Source organism: Lynx canadensis, chromosome D4 (genome assembly GCF_007474595.2).
Source record: "Lynx canadensis isolate LIC74 chromosome D4, mLynCan4.pri.v2, whole genome shotgun sequence".
In the NCBI taxonomy this organism is placed as follows: Eukaryota; Metazoa; Chordata; class Mammalia; order Carnivora; family Felidae; genus Lynx; species Lynx canadensis.
In genome coordinates this window covers 16,466,876-16,483,336 of record NC_044315.2, presented here as the reverse complement: position 1 = coordinate 16,483,336, position 16,461 = coordinate 16,466,876, and the positions used below count along the sequence as shown (strand labels likewise).

Genomic DNA, 16,461 nt, shown 5'->3' with positions numbered 1-16,461 from the left:
CACCCCTTACACCATTGCACAAAGCCACTGTGTGTTCAGTTCTTCCTGATTATCAAAATGTGCATGTCTTTTTGTTCTGCTCCCTCAGAACCCCCTGCTGGTGAATGCAGGTGTTAAGTGAGATGAACTAATCCAGGCTAATGCATTCACCAGAAAATGCACCACTTTGATGCACCAAAATACCTTAATTCTTTTTTTTTAAGCTTATTTATTTTGAGAGAGAGAGAGAGGGAGAGAGAGAGAGAGAATGAACAGGGGAGGGGCAGAGAGAGACAGGGAGAGAGAGAATTCCAAGCAGGATCTGGTGCTGTCCACCCAGAGCCCAATGCAGGGCTCGAACCCACGAACTGTGAGATCATGACCTGAGACAAAATCAAGAGTTGGTCACAGGACCAACTAAGGGACGCAGGTGTTCCCAAGATACCTTAATTCTTAAAAGAATCCATCAGGAGTGGTAGTCACAGTGGACTGTACAGGCACTTTCTGGTCGAAGTAAACATTTTTATTGCATGTATTCTTGTGGCTCTCATTTCCCCATTTCATCTCCTATAACTCAACCTGGCCCTTTCTATAGTCTGGGCATTTTAAGTCCATTGAGGAAAGGTTCCAGGTCCAGATAATACTTAAAAAAATTTTTTTTTTCTATAGAGACCAAAAGAGAAGTTGTATAGCTCCTTAAAGCAGTAATCCTGATTTTCTTTCTTTCAGTACAGCCAAGAGATTTGACATACTCCTTTTTATATATAAAAAAAGGCTTTAAACAATACTGATCTCCCATATTTGGGCTGAGGAGTAGTAATCAGAATCTTGAGATCAAGGTGGGTATATATTTTGGAATAGGTCCCCAAGTGATTCTGATATGGTAAGTCTCCCATTGAGGATTCAACGAATCAAGTCATGAGCTAGGAATTCTCTGCAGCAGGAAAATCACCTGCAAAGGAAATAAGACCCAGGGACAAGGTGGTAATATGAAAACACAAAGGATGGGGCTACTGGGTGGCTCAGTCAGTTAAGTGTCCGACTTCAGCACAAGGCATGATCTCGCGGTTTGTGAGTTCGAGCCCCACATTGGGCTCTGTGCTGACAGCTCAGAGCCTGAAGCCTGCTTCGGATTCCATGTCTCCGTCTCTCGCTGCCCCTCTCCCACTCCCGCTCTGTCTCTCTCTCTCTCAAAAATAAATAAACATTAAAAAGAAAATACGAGGAAATGACCAATAATTCTCTCTCTGTGTCCTGACCTTTGGTTTGGGCTATACTTGTAGCATCTTGTTTTCTGCCTTTTTTTTTTTTTTTCCTTAAGGGAAATAAGAAGCATCTATTCAGTGCACAATAACTTCCATTCCTGGATACTGGGTTTGCTCCTCAGTTCCTGTTTCCCAGAATTTTACAGTTCTGCTAAAAGTGGGCAGTGCAGGAAAAACTCTTAGTGTCTGAGAGAAACACAATTTGCACATACAAAACTTCCAATAAGGAGGACTCTTTTGGTGAAAATTCCCTCTGCACCTGGTATCAGCAGCCCAAGTTGTATTGTCTACCATTTGTGGGAAGCCCACATTAAAACCCCTGATTGTAGCTTCTCCCTCACTTCACTAGCAGATGGATAGCTTTCTGCCTTTATGAGGCATACGATCTTCTGCTGTCACCTAAGAGCAAACCTATAGGATGAAGCAAGTATTTCTAAGATCTGGCTCCACTCTAAGTTTTCACTGATCAGAAAAGAGCCCCAAGATTGAGGCGGAATGGAAGTGTGGGAAAAGGAGACCCTTAGGAAAAGAAGTAAGTGTCTTTGAGCTTCGATGTCATGCTAGGTGGTGAATCTAAGAGATTCCTGACATTGGATCAGGTACGTGTTCACGTACGTCTCTTCCGGGCGCACAGCATCTCAGTCCCAGCTTCCTGCTTAAATGCCACACAGAGTGCTTGCAATTCAGTGCACTCTAATTCTTACTAGAACCCTCCAATTCCTCTATTAGCATTTGGGATCTCCCTTTCATCTTAACCTCTCCTCTCTCTCCTCTGTAATATTCTGGGTGGTGGTCTGTGTGAGTCTTCACTTCCTGTCAGTTGATAGACAGCTTCTGAGCGACCTATAGATAACATTTATTTTTCTATTATTATATCCCTGTACTACATGTCATTGGAAACTAGGGTAAGAAAAAAATTACTCTCAGATGAGAATGGCAAAAAATGATTTTTTTCAAAGGCATGATTTATAGGATTATTATGAAGGAAGTTGACTTATCTTACATAGGAGCCTTCAGCCCCGAAGAATTGTTCGCCTATGCTAACCCTTCAGAAGACTGAAATAACAGAGATTGAGACCAACATAGGACAGTAGCAGCCATTAGTATTATCATTAATAGCAATTACTGATAATAAGGAAAATATCCCCCTTGAAAGTCGTAGTGGTTTTAAACTCGTAAATTATGAATTAATTCCCATTAAACACATCTTGTCCTATCAAAGTTTTAATTATAACAAGATAATGTGTGTGTAGAACCTGACATCATTCAGGATGAAAGCAGTAATGTCTTCTGTATGGCATTGGCATGATCTGGGGGCATGTTAGAAATGCAAAGAATCAAGATTTACCTAAGACCGATTTGAATCAGAATTTGCTTTTTAACAAGCTTCCTAGGACAGACAGCATTGAAGTTTGAGAAGAACTGTTCTGTGATGTCCAGGTAATTATGGTTGTAGCTATTCTGAGAACTAATGGCATTTTTAATTTCTCCGGCATTAAGGAAAATTAGAAACTATACAGGATTCCGGAAAAGCAGTTCCTGCTATTGTCTGTTAGGTATTTCTCTTTTGTTCAAAAGGCAGGAGGACACTTGAAGGGTTAGTTACAAAAAGCCCTGGTCATTAACTGACAAGGCAGAAGAAAGAAAACCCAGAAACATCTTGCATTGCTGTCATTAACACCCAGTGTACCCGGTTTCCTTTACAGATTTCACGATTGTGAATGGCGTCTACATCATCTTCATGCTGTAACACTGTGTGGTAGTATGTCCTCCATCTTCTGTGGACTTGCTCTTGGGGTCTGGCCCATTAGCTGACTCTCTGGATACTCTGGCAGAAAAAAATCTCCCCTGAGAAGACTTTCAAAGGTAGTTTTTCTACTTAAAAATTTTAATTGCACAATTTTTTTTTTTTTTTACTTCTTTTGGTGGCGGTAAGGAGGTGAAACGATATTTGAAACAGAAATGAACTAATTTCAGCTCTCCGTGGTAATTCTGGAAATGATACATTTGGAAAGCTGCCCCATCTCGTGGACGCAGATTAGGTAACACGGAGCTCAGGGGTCATGATGGCCACTCATCATATTCCTCCCATCTATCATCACGCTGTCCTGAGCCATAGTACTCAAAGCGTGGTCCCTGACCAGCAGCACAGCATCACCTGGGCGCTTGCTAGAAATTCAGGCATTTGCTTATACCTTAGGCCAGTATAATCAGAATCTGCATTATAACATTATCTCTGTGATTCGTATGCACAGCGAAGTCTGAGAAGTTCTGGGAGAAAGAAAGGGAAGATAATCTACAATTTAAGTCTCAGGGTTGTCTGTCCCCAAACCACAACTCCATGTGAGGAGAACTTCGTATTGAAAAAAGAAGACATGTATTCTTGCTAGTTAATGTTTTCAGTCACAGAAAGAAGAAAACCGCCATTATTTTGCTTCTTGTAAAACCCTGTCTCTCGGTAGTTCCTTCGTGTGTTTCTGAGCCCCTTTCTCTAGTCTCCCTTACAGCTGAAATCTTCAACAGGAAGCTCATGTTTGTGAAACACCACCTTCACTAAAGGAGAACAAGAATGGCGAACTCTACACAGGTGACTCAGAGTGGCTCAGGCAGGCTTCATTCCCTTGATAAAAACTCAAAAAGAGCAAAAACCCCAGTTTCGGGAAGATGAAAAAAAGACAGCTTTTCTATGTTAAAAATCAAATTGCATGAAGAGTATGAACAGACAAATCACAGACAGACAGAAAATATTGTAGCACATGTATCTGATGGAGGGCTTTTATTCAAAATATTCAAAGAGTTCTCCAAATTCAAAAAAATGGGCCAAAGACCAGAACCATACACCTCAGCAAAGAAGGTATATGGATGGCAAATAAGCGTATGATGAGATGCTCAACATCCTACGTCTTTAGGGAATTAGAAAATAAAACAACAATGTGATGCAACTACATGCTTATCAGAATGACGAAATCTAAAAAACTGACACCACCAAATGCCGGCAAGGATGCAGAGCAAAAGGAGCGCTTATTTGTTGCTGGTGGGAAGGCAAAATGGGACAGCCACTTTGGAAGGCAGTTTGGCAGTTTCTTATAAAACTACATCGTCTTACCCTAAGACCCAGCAACTGAATTGAAAACTGTCCATACAAAAACCTGCATTAATGTTGATGGCAACTTTATTCATACTTGCCCCACAAACAAGATATCCTTTTTAAACATTTTTTTAAATGTTTATTTACTTATTTAGAGAGGGAGAGAGAGAGAGAGAGAGTGCAAGCAGGGGAGGGGCAGAGAGAGGGGGAGAGAGAGAGAATCCCCAGCAGGCACCAACGCTGTCAGCATAGAGCCCGACGTGGGGCTCGATCCCACGAGCCATCAGATCATGGCCCAAACCGAAATCAAGAGTCGGACACTTAAACGCCTGAGCCACCCAGGCGCCCCCCAAACAAGATGTCCTTTCACATGTGACTGGATAAACCAACTGGGGGCGTGCAGACAAGGAGTATTATTCAGTGATTTAAAAAAGAAAGGTGACCTATCAAACCATGAAAAATCATGGCAAGAACCACATAGGCATACTGGTAAGTGAAGAAGGCAGTCTGGACAGGTTATGCACTATATAATTCCAAGTCTATGACATTTTGGAGAAGACAAAATAGAGACAGTAAAACAAAAGTCATTTGGGGGATGGATGCCTCACCAAGTAGGTGAGGCAGAGAGAATTGTTGGGGGTGTGAAATTGTTCCATACGATATGAAGATGGACACATGTCTGTCTATTTGCTGAGACCCATAGAAAGACACAACACAAAGAGTGAACCTTAAAGTACGGACTATAGTTAATAATGTATCAGGATTGGCTCCTCATTTGTAACAAATATATCACACTCATGCAAGGTATTAATAATAGAGGATAATTGTATGTGTGTGTGTGGGGGGGTGAGTAGATATATGGAACTGTACTCAATTATTCTGTAAATCTAGAAATACATTCAACATTCTATTACTTATTTAAAATAATTCCACAAAAGCACTTCTTTTTTCGAGGTAGTGAGGATCATGTGAGACGGCCCAACCAACACAAGTAAGGGATACTTTAAAACAATTGTTCCAGCAAATATTTATTTGTTTCAGGCCACAAACACATGCACATTCAAACTTCCATCTTCAAAATGAATACAGTGATCGGACAGCCCCACACAAGTCTAAATAATTTGAATACAGGGCAGACTCAGAGACTGCTAGATGCACATGGGGAAGAGATGTTGATTTTAACTGGGGGGAGCCTGGAAGGTTTGTGGATGAGGTGGTTTTTGAGCCACCTCTTAGATGGCGAGCAGGACTTCAAGTGGTAACTATGGAGGAAAACGGCACCCCTAAAATTGGTGACTAAAGATTGAAAGAGGAAAATTCAATGATGAGAATAAAATTCCAGATGAGGGATGTAAACTTATGTGGGGGGGCCTCGTTATTGGGGTTAAATGACAGCAAACAGTGGCAGAATGCTTTCAGAATTATCATACGACTATGCTTTCCATACATAGTCACAGACAACAGGCTGAACTACAGGAAATTGTCACTTTTTTATGCAAGGAAACACTCAGCATTGGCAATTTTATATGGCTCAATGGAGTATTACTGTTCACTGTGCTCTAAGAGGTGGTTTATATACCACTTTCTTAATGTTTTATTTATTTTTGAAACAGAGAGACAGAGCATGAGCGGGGGGGGGGGCAGAGAGAGGGAGACACAGAATGTGAAACAGGGTCCAGGCTCTGAGCTGTCAGCACAGAGCCTGACGTGGGGCTCGAACCCACGAACCGCGAGATCATGACCTGAGGTGAAGTCGCTTAACTGACTGAGCCACTACTTTCTTTTCAAGAATACTTGGGAAGGCCAGTTAGCTGGGACATAGGTGATAAATATGAAAATAAAGACATTAAATTATATATCTGAAAATTCAAAGGTTGGAACAGGAACACTAAGCACACACACACACACACACACCCCCCCCCCAAGAAAATCCCAAGTGACTCAAGTTCGGGATGGAAAGCACACAATACTACTTCTCATTTTCTTCATTGGTAGAAGCAGTAGAGACCATTCCTGAAGTTCTCAGCACCTGTTCAGAGAGTTCAAAACCAAGAAAAATCTGTCTCTCTCTGCTTGGTGGAAAAGAAAGACTAAATCTCTTGAAATATGTTTTAAAAAAAAAAGAGACAAGGCAGGACCACAGGGAGAAGAACTAAGTTATACTCTAAAATGCAGTGATCAGAATCCAATATCAATGCCTTTGCTCTGGAAAAGGGAAACCTTGTAAAATAAAAATGAAATGCCATCCTCTCATGAGATATTTGGGTGGATTACTGTCCCATATGAAGACAATGTCCACATATTATCAGAATGTTAGCACCATACTAACATTTTTTCCCCTAATGTAATAGTGTTATTTAACTGGCTCATAATGTCCTATAATTTGCTTGGATGACCAAAAACTAAACAGTGACATTATTTGTCACCCTTTCATATTTATAAGCATATCTGTTTTTTTCATATTCTCTCAGCCACTGATGCAGAAAATGATTATATAAGCAAACTTTAGAACGTAGATGAGATATTTACATCTGTTTTACGTGTCAGAGAGACAGAGGAGAGAGAGACAGAATGAAACGGAAAAGGAACAGTTACTTCAAAGACTTTCTTTGCCATCAGAGGGTTGGTTTAGGGAAAAATTTGTATGAAGAGACGCTCCAACAGGACATTAGGGAGTTTTCAGTTATGGGAGGACACTTTGGACGTATAATGGCATCGGTGACTGTACTATAAGAACTCAGATTTTAGGCGAGCGCTTTTGGAATTATGGCAGCCGTGGATATCCAAGATAAGCTGCTGGGAATCTCTTGGGTTGACTGTTCCTGGATCCCCATTTTGAACTGTGGATATGTCCCGGATTACATTTCAGAAAGAAGTAATCCTTTCTACGACAGGACATGTAACAATGAAGTGGTCAAAATGCAGAGGCTTACATTAAATCAAATGGTTGGAGTGGAATACATCCTTCTGCACGCTCAAGAGCCCATTCTTTTTTATCATTTGGAAGCAACAGCGGCAGTCTTCTACCCAAGTTATCCCACTGGCTGGTTACTGTATCATTGCTGGAGTGATCTACCAGGCACCAGACCTGGGGTCAGTTATAAACTCTAGGGTGCTCACTACAGTGCATGGCATTCAATCAGCTTTTGATGAAGCTGTGTCGTACTGTCGATACCATCCTTCCCAGGTTATTGGTGGCACTTCGAAGATCGTGAAGAGCAAGATAAAGTCAAACCTAAAGCCAAAAGGAAAGAAGAACCAAGCTCTATTTTTCAGAGACAACGTGTGGAGGCTTTGCTCCTGGACCTCAGGCAGAAATTTCCACCCAAATTTGGGTAGCAAAAGTCTGGAGAAAAGCCTGTCCCAGTGGGTCAGATGAAGAAAGAGGCAGAACCTATACCAGAGACTGTTAAATCTGAGGAAAAGGAGACCGCGAACAACGTCCAACAGACAGCGAGCACGAAAGGCCCCCCGGAAAAACGAATGAGGCTTCAGTGAGTACTGGTCAGAGAGAAGCCTGCAAGACTCCTCTTGTCCATCATTGGCACCTCATTACCATGACAGGCTCTTGAACTTTAAAATTCTTTGTCACGACCCTTCCATTTGTATAGAATGTGCTTGTTCTTTAAGAAGGATGTAAGGATCCTCATGCTTTTGATATGAATATTTTTTATGTATCTTTTGTAACCTTTCCCCTACTAGACTTGAGCAGCCTCTTACTCAAATGTATACTGCTATATATACATCTAAAAACAAAATAAAAGTATTTGTATAAATAAAAAAAAAAACCCTCAGATTTTAGGCACTCATGTTTTGGATCATCTGCAAGAGCTTCCATTTTATTTTTAAAGTTTATTTATTTATTTTGAGAAAGAGAGAGAGAGTGCACATGCAAGTGGGGGAGGGGAAGAGAGTGGGATTGAGAGAGAGAGAGAGAGGGAGAGAAAGGGAGAGAGAGAGAATCCTGAGCAGGTTCCACACTGTCAGTGCAGAGCCCAATGCAGGGCTCGAACCCACGAACCATGAGATCATGACCTGAGCCCAAACCAAGAGTCAGATGCTTAACCGACTGAGCTACCCAGGCGCCCCTGATTTTATTTTTAAAGCAGATAATGCTACAGGAGCAAAACATATGGCAGGTTTCTGCATTGAGAATTACATTATTATATCATTTCATGTTCTAGCAAAGGCATGTATAGGTTTAGTTCATCCTTACATAAATGGCCTTTTTCGAAAAATGAGGCACGTAGATTTTAAAGGAAGGTGTTCTCACCTTCACGCAGCACGAGAAATTATTTCAGGGGTCAAATGATAACTCAGGATGTCACCCTCAAAGCTCTGTCTTGTAATTTCACCCTATGCGAAATATCACAAAGGTCCCGTATCAATGTAGGCAAAGGCTTAGCCACTCAACAAATGGAGAATTATGAGTGCACAGCTCCCTCGAAGACCAAAGTGTCTGTTCTGCTGATATTGCACACTTTCCCTAAAGAGATTACCAGCATAATCCTAAACATTATAGGACCCAAGCTATCTTATTTTTGAGCTCATCAGATCCAGCATGCTGCACGTAATCCGTCCCAGCTTTACTCAGTGTTTATGTAAGCTGGGGAAAGAATTGTAGGACCAACGGTAACCAAGTACTAAGAACAAATATCGTCATTTTCAAAACACACTTTACCAAGTTTCTTTTTTTTGCTACAAGCCGAAAATGCATAATCATTGTTTGACAGTGTATGGTAACATTTGCATGGAGATGTTTGTGGCTGTGTTTCCTATACACTAGTTTCTACCAAAGGCCCTTTGAGGCTACCCATGGACTGAATTCGTAGGAAAAAGTAAAGTGTTTTTTTTTTTTTTTTTGTCATTTCTTTAGAGGTTTGAGTTACTTCGGAGATACTTATTTTGGGGGGAAATAACGGAGGAAAAAGACTAGTGAAAATCAGAAACTGTTAAGCACAGTACTGAGTATTCTACGACAGTGACTTTACAAAAGCTGCGGTTTCAATTTAGGATATTCCTTTTGATTGCACTAAAATTTAAAAGGAAAGTAAAATATTTGTTTCTCTTTGCAATACATAAACACACATTGGCTCATATAATTCGTTTAAAAAAATGAGTTGTGTGTGTGTGTGCACATGCTCTTAAAATCAAAACCTGTTTTCTGTAATTTTATAACAGAGGGAAAATTCTTGTGTTCCTTTCCACCCCACCAAATCAGGAGAGAAAGGAACATTTATGTTTACCTGTCAGCCTCTGCTAATTGTAATTCAGACCCAAAGAGGATTAAGTGCATAGACGTTAATACATCCAGTGTTATTAATTTCTAAACAACAATAGCAACAATAACCTGAGTAAATCTGTCAGTAGTGAGGATAAATAGTTGTTTAAAGACTCCATTGATGTCACAACTGCAATCTGCTGTTAATGGCTTATTTCACTGATACAGTCTTCAAATACATACATTGTGAAATCAGCGAATAATTGCATTGAGATAATATCCATTCTTGTCTAAAATTACAAGCAACGGGAGGCTCGAAGCATTGTGCAAAGATGTAATTCCGAGTTTATAAACATTTGGGGAAGTTTTAGTTTGATTAGTAACTTTTTTTGAATAATCGTTAGTTTTGTATTATTTGAACCTAACAATTATGTTAATTTACATTTTAATATTTCCAACTGTTGTTCATTGCTATTTAGTACTAGCCAAAAAATGGCAAAAAATCATACATCATATTGCCCTGAAATATTTTTAGAACAAAGGCTCAAAACCTTTCTATGTTATGAGATAATGTGCGTTTAGGGAACTAGGTACTAATTTGTTAAAAATTTAGCAGAAAAACTCAAATAGGATTCACCTGATTGTTAATAATCATTCAACCAAATAGATTTTTTCTTTTCTTTTCTTTTCTTTTCTTTTCTTTTCTTTTCTTTTCTTTTCTTTTCTTTCTTTTCTTTTTTCTTTTCTTCTTTCTTTCTTTCTTTCTTTCTTTTTTGAAACTAGATCTTTTACATAGGAGGAACTGTGTGGTATAATATATTTATGAACTGAATATTTAACAAGTCAGAAAAGTGAAATGATCATAATAAAGATAATGCCAATGACTAAAATCAGAGCTACAAAATTGTGACAAGGATGTTCATAGAGTTAACCTCACGCTCGTGTAATGTGGCTGGTGACTACCTGAATTCATTCTCAAAACTCATGCATTTGGTAATTCACTACAGGGTATGATGATACTCACATATAAATATGTTCTCCAGTGTAAAATAAAGCCTGAGTGGCTTATTTATTATATATATTTGCAAGTCAGAAAATATTTTATTGTTCCCACACCTAGACCTCAATTTCTTTTGCTGAGAGCTTACAAACGCTTACTGTTTTACCTGAAGGATAGTTCATACAGCTAAGCGTCAGAAGAGAGAAGAAAACGGAAAACTCACCAGTGGCGTCAGCTTTAGTTTTGAGCTCGTTCTCACACATTTTGACGTTAGCAATTAAAAGTCTAACTGAGAAATATTGCACTTTTCCCTGGAGGTCTGACGGCTGCCCCAGTGTTACTCCACAACTAGAATCCCAACAGACTGCATTAATGAGATTAAATGAAAGAGGGAGTTAAAGGCATCAACTGTTCCATTTCATTAAGTAAGGGTGAAGGGCTGCCCAGGCAAGGAAGGCAGGAGGGAGGATATTGGCTTTTCCTTTTGATAGCACTTATTCACAAAAGAATGCAGCATTTGCTAAATCACAGTCAGCAGTTTAAAAACATTATCCAGCTGCCCCCCAGAATTGTATGGAAATATATTATTTATATATATTTATTCTGCACTTAAATTCTTCTTTGTTCTCATCCCTTTGCAAACAGATCCAATAGGCATGTGCCATGTAAACAAGGGTCGTCTCTGTGATTCTAAAAGTATAATGCAATTTTCCTTCAGAATTACTTTGCTCCAGTGATTCTAGACCCTCTGTTGAGGTCCAGGGATGAAGGATGGTGTGAAGGTATTACCGTGGTCCTGTTCTTCTAAATGCTGGATCATAGTTGTCTATGGAGTAGTGAATACAGCACGAGATTTTAGAAGAGCATATTAGAAAGAAAACACGCATGCCTTCCAGCATGTCTGTGGCAACAGAGCCTGGGAACCCGGTCTGAGGACTTAGCACTAGGTGGGTCACCAACCTCAACCCTGAGGTCTAAAGTGACTTCATTCTCCCAGCATGCCCCAGTGCTCCCACTTGTAAAATTAGAATGACCAAGTCACCTAGACAGAAATTTCTGATCCTCAACCCTTGTCACCAGGAAGGATAAATACATTACTATGTAAAAATTGAGTTAACTTCCATAGAAAAGAGCATGATCTTTATGTGAGAGCAAAATGCTCCTGAGCAGCAGTGTTATTTAACTTTTGCTTAGAGTTACCAGATTGATTGAGTGATGAATCTGAAACCCTTCTCTTCACCTTTTTCTTTCCTACCATCTGGGACAGTTCTTTTTTTTTTTTTTTTTATATATATGAAATTTATTGACAAATTGGTTTCCATACAACACCCAGTGCTCATCCCAAAAGGTGCCCTCCTCAATACCCATCACCCACCCCCCCCTCCCTCCCACCCCCCATCAACCCTCAGTTTGTTCTCAGTTTTTAACAGTCTCTTATGCTTTGGCTCTCTCCCACTCTAACCTCTCTCTTTTTTTTTTTTTCCTTCCCCTCCCCCATGGGTTCCTGTTAAGTTTCTCAGGATCCACATAAGAGTGAAACCATATGGCATCTGTCTTTCTCTGTATGGCTTATTTCACTTAGCATCACACTCTCCAGTTCCATCCACGTTGCTACAAAAGGCCATATTTCATTTTTTTCTCATTGCCACGTAGTATTCCATTGTGTATATATACCACAATTTCTTTATCCATTCATCAGTTGATGGACATTTAGGCTCTTTCCATAATTTGGCTATTGTTGGAGTGCTGCTATGAACATTGGGGTACAAGTGCCCCTATGCATCAGTACTCCTGTATCCCTTGGATAAATTCCTAGCAGTGCTATTGCTGGGTCATAGGGTAGGTCTATTTTTAATCATCTGGGACAGTTCTTATTTTCTTTTCACTAATCATTTGTCACAAATGTTTCTTGATCTTCCGTACTATTCCTCTCTTCTCTTAAACATCTCTGTTTTTTCCTGGCCTGCAGTAGAAACTGCTTTCCTTTTTTTTTTTTTTTTTTTAAAGTTTATTTATTTGAGAGAGAGAGCGTGAGAGAGAGCCAGGGAGGGGCAGAGGGAGAGACGGGGAGAGAGAGAATCCCAAGCAAGTTCTACACTGTCCGTGTAGACCCCGATGTGGGGTGCTATCTCACAAACCATAAGATCATAACCTGAGCCGAAATCAAGAGTCAGACGCTTAGCCAACTGAGCCACCCAGGAACCCCGAAACTGCTTTTCAAAGGGAAGTAAGGCAAGGAGTGGTGAGGTGGTCAGAGGAGGCTGTGCAACCCATTCGGTATTATTGTCAGCATGGTGGAGCTGAGCCCAGTGGTTCTCAGCTTTGGATGCCCATTGGAATAATCTGGAGAATTTAAAAATATTGATGTCCAGGGATTTCTCTCTTACCTTCTTCCATTGATTGGTTTCGTGTGGGCATCTGGGGTTTTTGAACAATTCCTAAGTGATTCTAACGGGCAGCCAGGTCTAAAGACCCCTGGAATGATTCTCAGAATCACCACAGACGCAAGTCACACGTACAGATTCCTGACGCCCACCAGCCACTGAGCCAGAATCTTCTGAGGAGCCTGGGAAGCTATTGTAGTAAGCACTCATGTATTGGCAATGATTAGATAAGTTTTGGGAAAACCTTGGACTTTGAATTAGGACATCTGGTTTTAAATTCTTGGGTAGGTTACTTAACGTTTTCCGTGCTTCCGTTTGCATATCTCTAAAATAAGATCACGACACCTACCTACAAGATCACTGACCACTCCAACCACCATGATTACCCCGGGACCCTATGTATCTACCACTCATTGGTCCTGGTATTCTTCATTAATCCTTCTCAGATGCTTACGTTTAACCTTGACTATAAGCTCCTTAGGGATAAGCACTCTCTGTGTTTCCCAGTGTCTAGCGTAGGGATTCAATAAATGTATGGAGCCCATCAGTGGGTGAGTATATGCCTACTGATTGACTGCATCACTGGCGGATCATACACAAGTCTCACTGCCTGTCTGCTCCCACCATTTCCTTTACCTCAAGTTTCACTTTTCTGGCTATTGGATCTTTGGGGCTTACTGGCTTGCTTATTTCCTTAGTGGAAATAAGAGAAGGTTAAGAAAAAAACTTTTTGCCTCTTTGTGTTCTTTATTTAATCTTAATTGGTAATTGGTTCTTAGTGTAGGAACAAGGTTTGAAAAAATAACCTCTCTTGATTTCCTCTTTTCCCTTAATCTATGACTCTCCTTCCTCCCCTTTGTGAATCATCTAATTGCCTCTTTGAACTGTTGTCCCACTGGCTTAGGTCTTTCCTCTGTCCTGTTGGTGGATTGCTTTTTCTCTGGTTAGAAGTATTATCATTAGTTGACCTCTCCTCCTGGATGACTCTCCCTGGACCCCACTCTGCTGTAGGCAGAGGCTCTTATATACTTCTCACACCAGCGTGGTACTTAGACTGTCTCTGGTATCACAAGTCATTAAGCTAGAGGGACAGAAAAGCTCTTAAAAAACAAACAGACAAACAAACAAATAAACAAACAACAATTCCCCAAATTCAGGGAGGAACATGAGAGAAGAAGCTTCTTAAACAAAAGAAATGTCATAACAGAGAAATGGCTTGGGGCGCCTGGGTGGCTCAGTCGGTTGAGCGTCTGACTCTTGGTTTTGGCTCAGGTCATGATCTCATGGTTTGTAGTATTGAGCCCCGTGTCCGGTTCTGTGCTGTTGGATTGGGATTCTCTGTCTCCCTCTCTCTCTGCCCCTCCCCCACGCGCATGCACGCACTTTCTCTCTCTCTCTCCCAGAAGTAAACAAATAAACATTACAACAAGAGAATGAAATAGCTTGATTTCATAGGAAACACTTCCTCTTTGGCGTTGGGGTTCTCAAAGTACAGGTCCCCAGATCAGCAGGGTCAGTAGCAGCACCTGGGAATTTGTTAGAAATGCGAATTCTTGGACCCAGTCCAGACCTACTGAATCAGAAACTCTTGGGGGGCGCGGCAGGGGTGTCCAGGTGCTTTCACAACCCTCCAGGTGGTTCTGAAGCACAGAGCCACCGGTTTACAGCATGGGTTTTTCAATCAGGAGGAGCCGGAGTTAATTCACAGCTCTGTCACATTCTGGTCGTGTGGTTTGGACAAGTTCTTTAATCTCCTGACACCTCAGTTCTATCATTTGTAAAATGGCCATTAGAACACCTACCTGATGGAAGTGTTGAAGAATTTAAAGTGAGCTAATTCCTGTGAAGTACTCAGCACAGTCCTAAGCACAAAATAAGCACTCAGTTCCTCTGGGCCATTACTCTGATATTACCTCAGTGGAGAATAGAAAGTAGTTTGTACTTTAAAAACCTCCGCTCTCTGCTTTTACAAATGTCTCAAAACTTAGCTGCACGTTAAAATCACTTGGAGACCTTAAGAAAATATATCTGATTCCCAAGAGACTCACTGCAGATTAATTCAGTAAGAATTCTGGAAGTGAGGCCAGGCATTTTTATTTTAATTTCACAGAGGATGACAAGATCATTCTGATATACAATGTAATATACTGTTGTTATATATTAAAATCAATATTAAAAGAGGTGTGAGATTAAATGCAGGTAAGAATGAATCATGAGGAAAGTCAGATGTCATATTCATTATTTCCATGATTTCACCCTAATTCCATGGTAGAGAAGTACAGGGAAATGCTAAAATGTAGGTTCTAGACCAGGGTTCCCCACCTTGCCATTACTGACATTTTTAGGCTGGACAATTCTTTTTTTCTGGGTAGCTTTTCCGTGAATTGTATTTATCTCTGGCCTCTATCTGTCCTCTAGATGCCAGTATCATTCCGCAGTTGTGACAACCAAAGTGATACCAAGTATTGCCAAGCATCCCCTGGGGGGATGAAATAGTGACAACTCTAGTTCTAGAGTTTCCGTGTCTGGATACAAATCCAGGCTTTACTATGTAACAGCTGTATGATTAGAGCAAGTTACAACTCCTTTGTGCCTCAGTTTCCCTTCTTCTGAAACGGAGGTAATAATACTCCCCTCATAGAGTTGTGTTGTGCGTTCGAAAGATAAAAGAGAAAATGCATCTAAAGCCCTGAGAACAGTATCTAGAGCATGGTAGACATTACAGACTGAATGTTTATGTCCCCTCAAACTCTGATGCTGAGGTCTTAACTCCCAATGTGATGGTATTAAGAAGTGGGGACTTTGGGAAGGTCCCCACTCATGAGGTCATGAGGTAGAGCCCGCATGAATGGGATCAGTGCCTTTCTAAAAGGTCTCTGGAGAGCTCTCTTGCTCTCTTTTCACATTGTGAGGAGACAATGAGAAGTCAGCAGTCTGCAGCCTGAATGAGAGCTCTCACCAGACCCAACCATGCCAGCATCGTGATCTCAGACTTCCAGCCTCTAGAGCTGGGAGAAATTCGCTGTTTATGAGCCACTCAGTCTATAGTACTTGGCTATCATAGCTTGAATAGACTAAGATAGTACATATTTAGTAAATGTCAGCTATCATTTATGCATATGTGTGTGTAGATGTTATGTTATATATGTATCTATAGCATATGTATGTGTTATATATGTATATATAGCATATATATATATATATCTCGATAGTCTTATTTTGATTCCAAAATACCGGGAGAACTCTTTTCCTAAAGTCTTTACATGCAAGTTGTGTATCCATTCATCAATTTATTCACTGCGTAATGAATCAGAATGACTAAATACTCATATACGTCCTGGGGTCTGCAGCTGGTGTAGAAGACAGAGAGAAGAGGGAAAGCATAACAGAATCCGAGCGGGGTGGTTTCTATCCTTTTGGAACTACGCATTAAACAAATTTTTTTAATGTTTATTTACTTTTGAGAGAGAGAGAGAAAGACAGAGCATGAGTGGGGCAGGGGTAGAGAGAGAGGGAGACACTGC

At 40.6% G+C, this 16,461-nt stretch overlaps 1 pseudogene; it reads left to right on the top strand.

The window, feature by feature from the left end:
- The first annotated feature begins 7,098 nt into the window (after window positions 1-7,098).
- Window positions 7,099-7,830, top strand: LOC115499888 (annotated as a pseudogene).
- Window positions 7,831-16,461: the final 8,631 nt, after the last annotated feature.